Source organism: Pan paniscus, chromosome 1, assembly GCF_029289425.2.
Source record: "Pan paniscus chromosome 1, NHGRI_mPanPan1-v2.0_pri, whole genome shotgun sequence".
In the NCBI taxonomy this organism is placed as follows: domain Eukaryota; kingdom Metazoa; phylum Chordata; class Mammalia; order Primates; family Hominidae; genus Pan; species Pan paniscus.
This window is the reverse complement of record NC_073249.2, coordinates 154,627,748-154,641,672: the sequence shown is the minus strand read 5'-3', so window position 1 is coordinate 154,641,672 and position 13,925 is coordinate 154,627,748. Positions and strand designations below refer to the sequence as shown.

The 13,925-nt window shown below is 38.4% G+C and overlaps 2 protein-coding genes across 5 annotated transcripts in view; one reads left to right on the top strand and one right to left on the bottom strand.

Moving 5' to 3' along the window:
• The window catches only part of NEGR1 (neuronal growth regulator 1), an 886,690-nt gene that overhangs the window by 847,263 nt on the left and 25,502 nt on the right, over positions 1-13,925 (bottom strand). The gene's annotated exons all lie outside the window — the stretch shown is intronic.
• LOC129398700 (rab GDP dissociation inhibitor beta-like) overlaps positions 1,009-13,925 on the top strand; it is a 30,535-nt gene continuing 17,618 nt past the window's right edge. Inside the window, exon 1 of the mRNA XM_055117330.2 lies at positions 1,009-13,925. This exon is cut by the window's right edge and continues 17,618 nt beyond it. The gene's annotated coding sequence lies outside the window, so the exon portion shown is untranslated.

Genomic DNA, 13,925 nt, shown 5'->3' with positions numbered 1-13,925 from the left:
CTTCTTCCTGTCTTCTTCTGAGCCCTCCAAACTCTTCCAACCTCTGCCCATTCCACGTTTTCAGGTATCTTTATATTATTGTCCCACCTACAGTACCAATTTTCTGTATTAGGCCATTCTTGTGTTTCTAGAAAGAAATACCTGAGACTGAGTAATTTATAAAGAGGAGGGGCTTCCTCTGCCCGGCCAGCCGCCTCGTCCAGGAGGGAGGTGGGGGGGTCAGCCCCCCGCCTGGCCAGCCACCCCGTCCGGGAGGCGAGGGGTGCCTCTGCCCGGCCGCCCCTACTGGGAAGTGAGGAGCCCCTCTGCCCGGCCAGCTGCCCCGTCTGGGAGGGAGGTGGGGGGGGTCAGCCCCCCGCCCGGCCAGCCGCCCCGTCCGGGAGGGAGGTGGGGGGATCAGCCCCCCGCCCGGCCAGCTGCCCTGTCCAGGAGGTGGGGGGCGACTCTGCCCGGCCGCCCCTACTGGGAAGTGAGGAGCCCCTCTGCCCGGCCAGCCGCTCTGTCTGGGAGAGAGGTGGGGGGGTCAGCCCCCCGCCCGGCCAGCCGCCCCGTCCGGGAGGGAGGTGGGGGGGTCAGCCCCCCGCCCGGCCAGCCGCCCCATCCGGGAGGGAGGTGGGGGGGTCAGCCCCCCGCCCGTCCAGCCGCCCCGTCCGGGAGGGAGGTGGGGGGGTCAGCTCCCCGCCCGTCCAGCCGCCCCGTCCGGGAGGGAGGTGGGGGGGTCAGCCCCCCGCCGGGCCAGCCGCCCCGTCGGGGAAGTGAGGGGCGCCTCTGCCCGGCCGCCCCTACCGGGAAGTGAGGAGCCCCTCTGCCCGGCCAGCCGCCCCGTCCGGGAGGGAAGTGGGGGGTTCAGCCCCCCGCCGGGCCAGCCGCCCCGTCGGGGAAGTGAGGGGCGCCTCTGCCCGGCCACCCCTACTGGGAAGTGAGGAGCCCCTCTGCCCGGCCAGCCGCCCTGTCCGGGAGGGAGGTGGGGGGTCAGCCCCCCGCCCGGCCAGCCGCCCCGTCCGGGAGGGAGGTGGGGGGGGTCAGGCCCCGCCCGGCCAGCCGCCCCGTCCGGGAGGTGAGGGGTGCTTCTGCCCGGCCGCCCCTACTGGGAAGTGAGGAGCTCCTCTGCCCGGCCACCACCCCATCTGGGAGGTGTACTCAACAGCTCATTGAGAACGGGCCATGAAGACAATGGCGGTTTTGTGGAATAGAAAGGGGGGAAAGGTGGGGAAAAGATTGAGAAATCGGATGGTTGCCGTGTCTGTGTAGAAAGAGGTAGACATGGGAGACTTTTCATTTTGTTCTGTACTAAGAAAAATTCTTCTGCCTTGGGATCCTGTTGATCTGTGACCTTACCCCCAACCCTGTGCTCTTTGAAACATGTGCTGTATCCACTCAGGGTTGAATGGATTAAGGGCGGTACAAGATGTGCTTTGTTAAACAGATGCTTGAAGGCAGCATGTTCGTTAAGAGTCATCACCACTCCCTAATCTCAAGTACCCAGGGACACAAACACTGCGGAAGGCCGCAGGGTCCTCTGCCTAGGAAAACCAGAGAACTTTGTTCACTTGTTTATCTGCTGACCTTCCCTCCACTATTGTCCTGTGACCCTGCCAAATCCCCCTCTGCGAGAAACACCCAAGAATGATCAATAAAAAAAAGAAAAAAAAAAAAAAAAGAGGAGGGGCTTAATCGGCTCACAGTTCCGCAGGCTTTTTAAGAAGCATGGTGCCAACATCCGCTTGGATTCTGGGGAGGCATCGGGAAGCTTACAATCATGGTGGAAGGCAAAAAGTAGCAGGTGCATCACGTGGTGAAAGCAGGAGCGAGAGTGTGCGTCGGCAGGGAGAGGTACCACAGACTTAAATGACTAGCTTTTGTGAGAAGTTGCTCACTGCTGTGAAGACAGCACCAAGCCATGAGGGATCCGCCTGCATGACCCAAACACCTCTCACCAGCCCCACTTCCAGCACTGAGGATTATAATTCAGTATGAGATTTGGGCAGGAACCAACATACAAACTATATCTCAATAAGAGAACTAATTAACCAATAGATACTCAGTCTTTGACTTTCTCATCTAAGACTTGTATTTCATTTATTTTTTGACATGGAGTCTCACTCTGTCCCCTAGGCTAGTGTGCAGTGGCATGATCTCAGCTCACTGCAACCTCCGCCTTCCGGGTTCAAGCAATTCTCCTCCCTCAGCCTCCTAAGTAGCTAGGATTATTGGTGCTTGTCACCACGCCTGGCTAATATTTGTATTTTTAAGAGAGATGGGGTTTCGCCATGTTGGCCAGGCTGGTCCCGATCTCCTGACCTCAGGTGATCCACCCATCTCAGCCTCTCAAAGTGCTGGGATTACAGGCGTGAGCCACCATGCCCAGCCTGAGACTTCTATTTTTATTTATTATTATTATTATTATTATTACTATTATTTTAGACAGAGTCTCGCTCTGTTGCCTGGCTGGAGTATAGTGGTGCAATCTTGGCCCACTGCAACATCTGCTTCCTGGGTTCTCAGCCTCCCTAGTAGCTGGGACTACAGGTGAGCACCAACACACCTGGCTAATTTTTCTATTTTTAGTAGAAACATGGTTTCGCCATGTTGGCCAGGCTGGTCTTGAACTTCTGACCTCAGGTGATCCACCCGCCTTGACCTCCCAAAGTGCTGGGATTACAGGCATGAACCACTTATTATTATTATTACATAACCCTACAAGAGTTTAAATGCATTATTGTATTCTATAATTTTAACCATATTATCTGTAAAGTTAGACTTGATTGCTACTCCATTATTCATTTTTACATCTTCAAATTAAATATGACATATTGCTAGGGTCTTAATGATTGTGTCCCCCAAAATTCATATGTTGAAACCCATCACCTATGTGAGGGTATCAGGAAGTTGAACCATTGGGAGGTAATTATGTCATGGGAGCAGAGCCCTCATGAATGACATCAGTGCCTTTATAAAAAAAAAAGGCCCATGAGAAACCCTTTGTCCCTTCCACCATGTGAGAACACAGCTAGAAGGTATCATTTATGAATGAGAAAATGTATCATCACTAGACACTCTGATCTGCTGGAACCTTGATAGTGAACTTCTCAGCTTCTAAAACTGTTAGAAATAAATTTCTGCTATTTAAAACCTACCCAGTTCACGGTATTTTTGTTATAGCAGCACAGATGGGCTAAAATATGTTTATTCTTCTTATGATTTGTCTCATCAGCCTCAGTAGATATGTAAAAATATGATGTGAAATAAGTAATTCCACAAATATTTCCTGGTAGCTAATTATGAGCTTAACATGAGCAAGGAACTATATATATGGGCTAGAGAGGAAATATGAAGTCAAGCTTCTGACCCAAAGAAATTTAGATGCTAACACATTAAAGGCAAGATAAGAAACAAAGCAAATGACAATTAAATACTTATCCATGTGGCCAAGATTATAGGTACTAAAGGATTTCACAAAAAGGGAGATGAATGTGAGAATAGAATATTAAATAAAACTTGACATTTGTTATGAAATTTAAACTGGATTGAGTTTTTGAAAGGAGAAAGAGGGAGGAGAGATGCAGTTCCCGGCAAAGAAGAACAGGGAAAGAAAAGGGAATAATACACATATTGCCTGGAAGGAAGTTATTCTGATATCTTTCTCAACGAATATAAAGCAACTATTATTTTGCACATGACTCATTTTTGTTACAAATGCCTCAGATCTTCAAGCAACATTTGATAGCTCTGTATTTGTACCAGTAATGACAAAAACCTCCCTTTCACTATATGGAATGGCTAGTTTTATGTTTTAACTTGGCTAGGCTGTCTAGATTTTGCTGCGAAGATACTTTTAGGATGTGATTAACATTTAAATCAATAAAATGTGCGTAAAGTATAATGTGGGTAGGTCACATTGGCCTCTTCCACAGTTCCATCAATTGAAGATTATCAGAGCAATTATTGAGTTTTCCCAAAGAAGAAGAAATCCTTCTCAATACTGCAACATACAAACCCAGCCTGAGTCTCTAGTCCCACAATATCATAAGACAATTCCTTAAATTGTTCTCACTTCTTCTCTCCCTTCCCAACAGCACCCCCCAAGCCCCACCCACATCTTCAATTGATTCTCTTCCCCTGGGGAACTCTGACTAATATACTACCCTTACCTTTCCAGCATTACTGTTTTCCCTACCTAGTCAGAGAAAACTATTTTAAGCTTAACATATACAAGCATATTATGATATAATATGTTAGGAAAAAAATGACTGTTTGTAAACGCAGCTGCTAATTTGTTTAACTAGGAACAAACAATGAAATAGTTATTGCCTTCAAATAGTAAATAATGGAATTTAAAAGAAATATGAAAAACAATTAAGTCAATCTACTTTCATTTGCCACTGTGGCTAAGAATAGAGCATACATGGCATAGCATATTGTTTAAAAATCCCAGAATCCTGTAATATCTTCATACATTAAAGGGGCTTTAATAAGAAAATGATAGTTAACTGTGAAATTCTTTTCTTTGTCCATTTTTATCAATATCTTAAGGGTGATTACATGCACTCTTTTTGACATAATTAAAATCTCAGCCACTGAAATATATTCAAAGCAATATGGAAACCAAGAAGAATGTGATTTTCCCTGCCAGCAGCAATCCGCAATAGGGCTGTATCTATACAGCCTAAACAGCTCACTCCCACTGGGAAATAGCAACCTCCCCATTATGGAGATGGCATTATTTTTCAAGATGATCTGCTCTATGTACTACTGCCCAGCATGCTATCCATAACTCTCCAGATAAACTGAAGGGACTGAAAAATTTATGAACTCATGAATTCTTTTCTTGTAGGGAACCCCCAGTCGAATTCACCAGAGGATTTCTTATGCCTATGTGAAGATCCTTTGGCAAAATAGAAAATGTGTGGGGAGAGTAATGGGATATTGAAACTGACTCCTATTTACTAGAAATTCTCTTGTGACTGTGTATGATAAAAAGTAGACTATGACCATAGTACAGCTTTCTAGGCTGTAGTGCACCTTAAAGATATCATATAATATAGTTAATCCACCATGTATTTTTCTTTAGTAGTTTTACACTGATTTTTGAAGTAACTACTTTAAACAAAATATGCTTAATGTATTATGTAGATATTTTTCCAACGAATCATATCCATTATAAAAATTAAATTAGTATAAACATTAATAGATAATAATTACAAAGTATTTCAGAAACAGACTTACTCAAAACCACATAAAGGACAAACACAAATTATGTCATCCCTCGGTATCCATATGGGGTTAGTTTCAGAAACTCCTGGAGATAGCAAAATCTGATGCTCAAGTCTCTTATATAAAACGGCATAATATTCGCATATAACCTACCCTCATCCTTCCATGTACTTCATCTCTAGATTTCTTATAATACCTAATCCAATGTAAATGCTATGTCAATCATTGTTATACTGTATTGTTTAGGGAATAACGGCAAGGAAAAAAGTCTGTACATACTCAGTACATACATAATCATTGTTTTTTTTCCAGATATTTTGGATCCATGGTTGAATTTGCCAATGAGGAACCCACAAAGGACTGATTGTACATATTATTTTGTTTGATTTCATTATACCTTTATAATAAAATATTTTTCTTACGATATTTCTTCAAGGCAATTTTTATTTGTTCTACAGGGCGCATTTTGGCCAAACTTACTTGTTTACTCCCTCAGAAAAACCACTGATCAGAGAAGACAGTTTTCTTTAGAAAACTTTCAGCACATTACTTTTTAATGTATGGCTATCATAGCATCTTGGTTACAAGTAATTGACTATATAAGAGTACATTTCTTCATTAATCAGATTTTATTTATTTTATTTGAATCTTCCTAGAGCATCCATTTGTGAATTTTTTACATGAAAATGTATGCAACCTAACTTTTTTTTTCTTTTTTTAGACAGAGTTTTGCTCTTGTTTTCCAGGCTGGAGTGCAATGGGGCGATCTCGGCTCACCACAAACTCCATCTCCCGGGTTCAGGCAATTCTCCTGTCTCAGCCTCCCAAGTATCTGGGATTATAGGCATGTGCCACCATGCTCGGCTAATTTTGTATTTTGAGTAGAGACAGGATTTCTCCATGTGGGTCAGGTTGGTCTCAAACATCTGACCTAACGTGATCCACCCACCTCAGCCTCCCAAAGTGCTAGGATTACAGGCATGAGCCATTGAGCCCAGCCTTCAGCCTTACTTCTTAAAGGTTTGTCTAGGGAAGTCAGGGAGTTTATTCAAGAAATAATATTTTATGCCTCTGTGGACTTAATGTTAAATTCCTCCCAGAGCTCAAAAATATTTCAAACTATAGCATATCAAGTCCTAAAACCACAAATTTGGTTTGATAAACTCACATCTCAATATTCTAGTACATATCTGTAACACAGTTGTTGATATCTCTTCCTCTATAACTAAGTTATATTACTTGAGTGGTCTCTATAGTACATATATTAACTTTAGAAACATTTGCAAAGAAGGTGAGGAATATTTGTATGTGCACGTTTACATGAGGGAGAGAGAGACAGAGAGTAAGAGAGAGAGAAGATAGTTTCAATGTAGTGTTTCTTGGGCATTCCAAATTCATTAGGATCCATGTCCATTTGGGGGTACAGACTCTCTGAAAGCAGTATATGATTTATACTATTTAACATATAAATTTATGGATCTAATAGTATATATCTCCATATCATTCTGTTCACACCTCTGAACAGAGCAAGGTGAAATTTTCGAAGTTTAGAAAGCAATTACATTGCGAAGGAAAAATGAATTGATGTTGCTTACTAAGAGAGATATAAATTTGCAGGTTGTTTTGTTGGTGCTGCTGCTGTTTTCATTTAAAGGATCTTTTGCCGCAAGAAATAGTTTGATAAGTATAGACACTGAGAAGACTTCCTTTAGTTGGGTGCATTGGCTCTTATAGACCTGAAGATGTTGAAATTGTTCAAATTATTTGATAACATGGCTTCAGAATTTGCACTGATTTGATGGACAGAGGGTTTTTTTTTAAGATACTGGACAACATAATGTTCCATTGCCTCATTTGTCATCTCTTCCTATTGTCAACAAAGAATCTCTAATAGTTCTATTTTCATTCTCTCTCTTTTGGAAATAGTTGAAGAATTGAAAAGTTCACATTAAGATGCTTTTGGGACTCTCTAGGAAATCTTTCCATCTCATTAGGCTAGATGCCCAGAAGCTCAGGCAGGGAAGTCAGACAGTGAATTTCAGATCAAATCACAGAATCACAATACTTTTATGGAGTGGCAATAAGCCTGAAGAGGGATTAAATAATAAATCAACACTCATCATTACTTCAATATATTATTATTTCTGCTATATCTTGGAACATAGCCAATTATGGGTCTTTTCCATTCAACTGCAGAAAAAGAGAGTATGAAGAAAGAAACAGGAAAATAAGCTAGGAATAAGTAAGTGTTCATGCAGAAAGTGATAAATGCTGGAATACTGTTACCAATAGAAATGAAAATGAGGAATCTACAAGACATTTCCAAGGCAATGCTAATCAAATAGGTATAAGAAATAAAGTATAGGAAAAACTAATCCAATGATGCATTTAATTGAAATCAATATAAATATTATTTGAATTACAAGATATTAGAAGAGATTAGCAATAGTGCATCAATGATATTGAAATGGAGATTTCAAGGAACTGAAACTGGATCTTGGATGTGTTGTTGGAAGAAAAGATAATCAGTAAATAGACACTAACTGAAGCTGAAACGCAAGATTAACTTAATAAGTCATATAATTTTTTAAATCCCACCAATTTACAGGTAATAAAATAAAATGTGAAGTGAATACAAATGATTTTCCCCAGGTCAATGAATACATTTTCCAAAGCAGAGCTGGATGACATCCTCTAACAGTAACTAGAATGGCCTACCTTACCTCCTAACCCAAATTCTATACATAACCCAAGACCCAATTCAAATTTCACACTTCTCTGTTTCTATATCACATGTACTACTTCTCTGAAGTATTATGTATTGTCTTTGTAATGTGCTTATTATGTAGTACACTAATATCTTTCATAGGTGTATTTATGGCTGCTACAATTTGTCCTAGTAGAACTGTATGTATTTAGAAGATGCTCTAAAAATGCTTGCAGCCTAGATGCAATAAATGAAGGAGAAGCTTTGCTGCCTTTGAAGTCAAGTTAAAGTTCTGGAAGATTGTTGTGCTTTCAAAAATGACACCATCGCTCCCACTTCATGTACACATTAAGAAAAAGCATATTAGGCCAGGCGTGGTGGCTCACGCCTGTGATCCCAGCACTTTAGGAGGCCGAGGTGGGCAGATCACGAGGTCAGGATATCGTGACCATCCTGACTAACACGATGAAACCCCATCTCTACTAAAAATACAAAAAATTAGCTGGGTGTGGTGGTGGGTGCCTGTAGTCCCAGCTACTCAGGAGGCTGAGGCAGGAGAATGGTGTGAACCCAGGAGGAGGAGCTTGAAGTGAGCTGAGACAGCGCCACTGCACTCCAGCCTGGGCAACACAGTGAGACTCTGTTTAAAAAAAAAAAAAAAAAAAAAGCATTTTATTCACATATGGTTCAATATTTTTCAATAGCCAGGACAACGTTGACATTTTACATGAAATGCTTTTCTTTCCATATACTTCCAAGATAAGTTATATCCATTCTTTGTTTAAAAACTTCTCTTTCATATTATTTATAGCTGTTTTCCAGAAACCTTACAGCTGTTCTTATTTCTTTATATACCCCCTTAAAATATTTACACACCCAGCTCAATAGATGTATTAAAAATTTATATATGTCTATCTACATTTCAATATATTTGTTCTTTATGTGTTTTCCACCCATTATCCACATTAGATTTTCTATTTTCTCAAATGATCAGACAATATTTCATTAAGTCATTCTGTCAATTCTATTTATGGTTCATCACTATTAGCATGCCCTGAAATGAAGTTGATGTATTATGAAAAATGAACCTGTGAACAGGGACATTTTTTACTAGGAAGTACAGATAAGTTAAATGCTCTCTTTGTGTGTTAATCTATTATGCACACCATTACTAGTAGACTTTCATTTACTGCAGAGTATTTTATTTTACTTACAAATAGTTGAAATAAAAATAATAAATAGCACAAATCTTAATTCAGAATTCATGAACACCTATTATTTTATGCCAAGCAACACTAAATGATAGTTGACACAACTGGTATATAGTAGTTGTTGAATAGATATTTACTGAATGAATGTATATTCAGAATGCAAGAAAGCACAACAGTATCTTCATTCATCCTGGGTGTTGATATACTCTGACCCTTGTGTGGTACTTAAGATTTACTTATTTAAGAATGCCTACTATGGTTTATCAAAAACACATCTTTTTTTTTTTTTTTTTTTTTTTGAGATGTAGTCTTGCTCTGTTTGCCCAGGCTGGAGTGCAGTGGCATGATCTCAGCTCACTGCAACCTCCGCCTCCCAGGTTCAAGCAATTCCCAGCCTCAGCCTCCCTGGGTAGCTGGGACTACAGGCATGCACCACCACACCCAGCAATTCTTTTGTATTTTAGTAGAGACGGGGTTTCACCATGTTGGCCAGGATGGTCTCTATCTCCTGACCTCGTGATCCACACGCCTTGGCCTCCCAAAGTGCTGGGATTACAGGCATAAGCCACCATGGCCAGCCAATACATCTTAATTTTAAACCACTAAAGCTTACATGGAAATGTAGAAAACATTACATTTGCTCCAAATTAAATAATAGCTTAAAATGATATTGAAGTCCCAATCTAGAAGTTTGTATGTCATGTTTTATATGGTAATTGTACAATAAAAGGATCAGCAACAAATAGAGCTAAATTATTTAATGCACTCATTAATAAAAATATTAAAAATTGGAATCCAATTGCCTGGTAACATATACTTTATAGAACAATACACAGCATCTGTTTCCTTTACACCTACATGATTGCCAAAAATTAAGTCTTAGTAGCTTGCAGTTTAGGTTGACAACTGAGCATGCATTGCACATACTGAATAGATTTTCACCTTTTCAACTGAAGAGAGTTCACCAGATGATAATTAATATCTGCTAAGTGCTCTTCAGACTAACAGGATATCATCAAGAAATATCACAAAAGTGTTGACACAATGCTCATCCAGCTGGAGATTCCAAACAAGTCTGTTTTCACTGCCATTTATTGAAAATTGTATCTATGCACCAGCTGGCCAGATCGTTTTCCTCTACCCAACTCTCAACAGAAGAAAACAAGATTGTGCTTTTTGTTTATTTGTGTATCGAGTTTATCTAGTTTAAATTGATGAGGTGGTAGAAAATACACATGTGAAATTAAAATTGAATTATGAATTATAATCACCCTAACCATGTAAGTTCATTACATTATATATATCAAACTTAATTTGTTTCCTAACATGTAATTCATTATTGCAGTTCAGAGAAGGAGAATAAAATTAATGAGCTAAAATATATGTAAAAACTAGAATATATAATCTGTGCATAAACAAAAATGTTAGTGCTATTTGCTGTTATCAAATTTTGTTTACCTTATTAGAGAATACAGCTTAACTATATAAATTTGAATCTTTATTAAATGAGAAATAAAAATGGAATGTGCATATAAAATCCATGTAATGACATGGTAAACAGAATAGCTTCTAAAGTAACACAAATACTAATTTAAACCCAAATTAAGATCTGTGGTTTAACTTGGAATGTGCATATAAAATCCATGTAACGGCATGGTTAACAGAATAGTTTCTAGAGTAACACAAACACTCACTTAAACTCAAATTAAGATCTGTGGTTTAACTTCTTAATCTGCATTTTCTTTGGCCAAACTGTTAAGAATAGCACATAACATTTCTTATCTAACAAGGTTAGATGAGAACTGAGGGGGAAAAAATGTGTGAGTTGATTTACACTCTTCTTAGAAAATAGGAAGCACTTAAAAATGGTAACTTATTATTGTCATCACTGATTTTTATAGAAATATACATATGTAACATGTTGATATGTGTGTCCTCTGTCTCAAATGCCCCTCCTCCATATATTTAAAGATCTACTTATATTTATTTCCTTTTTATAATTAGTAATTTTCTCCAACATGAATAAAGTGAAGGGGCAAAAGGAGAAGGTAACTTAATGACCACCTCTACTGGAGTATTTACTTTTTATTCACTGCTTTGGCAGTACACGTCTCTTTTGTGACCTATTTTATCTTCCCAGTCCTGAGAAATGTTAACCATAATCTGAGGCTACATCAATTACTTACCTGATCATTCTTCCCTTGGAATCAAACCCTGTGAAGATCAGATATCTTAAATTCATAAAGAATGAAAATCCAAATATTACATACTTAAGAATCACTTCCCCCAGATAAATCTCTGAACATTCTGTGAAAAATAAATGCATCTAAACTTCTCTAACTTGGAAAAAGTTTATTTTAGTCATTGTTGTATGGCAAAGATGAGATAAGAAGTGTGAAGTGTCCTAAGTTGAGGATGGCAATAGATCTATTGCCAAAAGGATCACAGATATTCCCTAATATTATCAATCCTTCCCTAATCTCCATTCATGCCGGTATTCTTAATTTGTGTTCCATGAATCAAGGGCCACTGGGCTATGACTCAGTAGTTCTCAACTCAGGGTGATTTTGTCTACCTGGGGACATTTGACAATACCTAGATTTCTTTTTTGGTTTTCAAAACTCAAGGAGGTGGTAGGTGCTACTGATACCAAGTGGATAGAGGCTAAGGATACTGCTAAACATCATCAACACACAGGACAGATCCCACAACTAAGAATTATATGGCTAGAAATATCAATAGCCCTGAAATTCAGAAACCATGAAATGGGCTTTTAGAGGTACATGATTGTCGTGTGTGTGAGTGATCATTCAGTAACCCCTAGAAGGGCATTGTTTCATTAAGGTTATTGAGAATAAATATGTCCCCCAAATGTTTAATTATCGCTGACTTAGAGTGAAAAAAGCTGTAGAAAATAGAGCAGAGACAAAGAAGAAAACAAGAAATACATTATACATAAATAAGCTATTGACATTTAGAAAATAAAATTAGCTAGACACTGGATTCCACGGGGCAATTAAATAACTAAATTATTATATATAAGTTTGTAATGAATGTAATGCATATATACAGAATGTAAGCCCTCAATTGTTTTGAAACTCTACCTTAAAAATTCAAAATGATAATGAGTACTGAGAAATAGCTTATAATTGAAAACTAATCTATTTATAAATTTTCTATAAATCTACCTATAAATATACTAATGTATTTTTACAAACTAAAATTCACCAATCGCTTTTTTATTTTCATGAAAGGAACAATATATAGGAGCCAATAAAATCTTCTTTTAGTTTGCTTACTAAATAGCTACATGACGTTGGTCATCTTTTAATTTATAATTCTCCACATACCTTCATTAAGCAATTCATTAAGAACAGGAAGAAAAAAGTATGGAAGGTCTTTAAAAAGGCACCTCAATATAAAATATGGTTTTCTGCTGACTTTCAAGCCTTTTACTCTTACACATTTTAAAATTATTTTTGTTCTTCTGTTTGCATCATGTGATCTGAACTATGACAAGACCAAACAAAATGTTTTATGACTTGGTACTATCAGGCTAAAGTTTGCAGTGTAGGATATGTCAGTAGTTACCAAGTATATAGTATCAATATTAGAAAATTATATTAAAAACAAGGAGCTATAGATTGTAACTCAATTCAATTCAGTCGACATTAATTCAGGCACTGTGCTAGGTGCCAAGCACACAACAAGCTTCCTGAAGAGATAGTTAACGGATAAGGATAAATCGAGTATGAGTCTAGGTGCCATCTAAGGTGGATAATCTCCTTTATATGCTGTTTTACTCCTCTTCTCCTTCTATACATTGATATTTATTATATGTTCTTCAAACTCCCTTTCTCCTGTACACAATAACGACTCTTTGTGACATCTGAAGAAATATTTTTTTGGTTATCAAGCCATCATCTAAATTATGATAGTGGTTTTTAGTATTTAAAAGCTACATCTCAAAATCAGAGGGAAAGTTTTTTCCATCTGTAATTAGAGAAAAAAGTTTTACTAGTGTATTATATTCCACAGCAATGCAGTGCATGTTCTCAATGAATCAAAGCTATTACGCAAAGGGAGCTTATACATGGAGAAAATACATCTCATTATATCCTTCTAAAGGGTATCATGTCTAGTTAATAGACCCTTACAAGAGTATGAACATGGGGAAGACTAATAATTGTTCTTTGACAATAATGAGGTACACATAAAACTATTCTTGTATATGGTTCTATCGCAGGCAAAATCGCTATGCAGGTAAAGTTTATCTTTTGTTAATGCTCACCTTTTCTTTTACTATTCTTATTCCTTTATTTCAGTAGTAATTACTCCAGTTTTTATCAGATGATTTTTGTTGTGTTTATTTTTCTCATTTAAAGTGATTTCTAAAATAATCAGCTGAAATATAACTTTAAAACAGTAACAAAAACTTAATCATTTACTATGTACTGTGCACTGCACTAAGTGCTTTATACAAATTTCCTTTCTGCTCCTTAGAGTAACCCTAAGAAGTATGGAGTCATTCTCATTTTATCATTTTGAACCATGGCTTTGAGAGGTAAAGTTGCCTAAAGTCACATTAGAAAGTGAAAGAATCTAGATTACTCTGACTTTGAAATCTGTGAACTTAAAAATTTTAGCTTCCCGCAAAGGGTTTTTATATAGTATAAAGACATCCTCCATCCTTGGTTTCAGCCAAAATCAGGATTTTATTCTCTATTGATAAGCCCAATTTTTACAAAGGATATTTCTGAACAGAAACTTTCTTCTCATTCATTAAATTATAC